Source organism: Theropithecus gelada, chromosome 6 (assembly GCF_003255815.1).
Source record: "Theropithecus gelada isolate Dixy chromosome 6, Tgel_1.0, whole genome shotgun sequence".
NCBI classification, from domain to species: Eukaryota; Metazoa; Chordata; class Mammalia; order Primates; family Cercopithecidae; genus Theropithecus; species Theropithecus gelada.
The window spans coordinates 151,350,162-151,351,917 of record NC_037673.1 but is presented as its reverse complement, the minus strand read 5'-3'; the positions used below and the strand labels follow the sequence as shown (position 1 = coordinate 151,351,917).

The window sequence follows — 1,756 nt, the reverse complement described above, 5'->3', positions numbered from 1 at the left end:
TGGGATGAGAAGTCTCATTCGGGGGTTCAGCATATGAAATCCCATTTATCTTCAAAATCAGTTATATCTCCGCAGCCTTATTTTTCTTTTTTTTTTTTTTCATTCATGTATTTATTCCACAGTCAAAATAAGTCATAATTTAAAGCCATAATATTTGTAAAAGATAACAGAGAATTAGTGGCACAGCTGCATTAGCAAGGCAGACACCAGTCTAAAGTGCAACACTAAACAGGTGTTCTCAGTTCCCATGGTGGAATAAATACACAGCATTGCACATACAATTTCACTAAAGATCAGAGATGAGGCCAGTAGCCTTTTGAAATGAACTGCCCAATGAATACAGGCAGACAACAGATAATTTCTATTAAGATTTTACTGTAAGATAGAAAAATTCCCAAGGTGACTACTAACTTGAGCCCCTCATTTCATGCTCCTGGCCTTGGCTTCTGTCTTCTTTCCTCAGCTGTATCCAAATCCAAAAAGGCTTCTCTACCCCATGCTCAAAAATGCAACCTCAAGTCCCTAAGATCCTTAGCACAGACTGACGTGAATAAGCCCGTGGGCAACCTGCATCCAGAACCGCCAGGGAAATCAGGAACACAAGCATCGAGCATGGCATCATTTCTTTAAATGATAGTTTGAACCATCGAATGAGCTCTGAAGCCATATGCTTTTCCTAAACAAACCGAAACACTGTCTTCGTATCTTTCTATTCTTCTTGCAATAATGTTAAGTAAGCCATCCAAGTAAAAAAAAAAAAAAAAGATTAACAGAAACAATGAAAAATGAAAAATCAGGCTGGGCAAGGTGGCTCATTCCTGTAATCCCAGCACTCTGGGAGGCTGAGGCAGGAGGATCACCTGAGGTCAGGAGTTTGAGACCAGCCTGCCCAACATGGCGAAACCCTGTCTTTACTAAAAAATACAAAAACTAGCTGGGTGTGGTAGCGGGCTCCTGTACTCCCAGCTACTTGGGAGACTGAGGCTGGAGAATGGCTTGAACCCAGGAGGTGGAGGTTGCAGTGAGCCACGATGGTGCCACTGCAGTCCCGCCTGGGCAACAGAGTGAGACTCCATCTCAAAAAAAAAGAAAAAGGAAAAATGAAAATTCAGAGGGTTAACACCAAAAAGCAAACTAGTCCTCTGCAACCTAACTAACTCCTTAGTTTTGGGGCTGAAGGCAGGTAGAGGGCGATCAGGTAGTAGATGGTCCCTCCCACAGTTCAGCCCCATGGCTGTCCCGTAATGCATTTGGTCAGGCAGGCCTTGTTTCAGGTGGATGGTCACACTGTCAGATTTCTGGAAAAACTTCTGCAGTTCTAGAACTTTGTTTTTCCCAGCAGATTCACATGCAGTGGAATTGAAGGTCAGTTTAGTTGGTGTGGCAAACATGATATAGGTGGTGCTTCTGTGAAAACCACAGGCTTGGCTGGGCACAGTGGCTCACACCTGTAATCCCAGCACTTTGGGAGGCCGAGGCAGGTGGATCACCTGAGGTCAGGAGTTCGAGCCCAGCCTGGCCAACATGGTGAAACCCCGTCTCTACTAAAAATACAAAAAATTAGCCAGGGATGGTGGCGGGTGCCTGTAATCTCAGCTACTTGGGAGACTGAGGCAGGAGAATTGCTTGAACCCGGGAGGCGGAGGTTGCAGTGACCCAAGTTTACACCACTGCACTCCAGCCTGGACAACAAGAGCGAAGCTCCATGAAGAAAGGAAGGAAGGAAGGAAGGAGGGAGGGAGGGAGAGAGGGAGGG

General features: G+C 45.6%; 1 pseudogene; it reads right to left on the bottom strand.

Moving 5' to 3' along the window:
- Positions 1-1,153: 1,153 nt before the first annotated feature.
- The window catches only part of LOC112627095, a 9,437-nt pseudogene continuing 8,834 nt past the window's right edge, over positions 1,154-1,756 (bottom strand).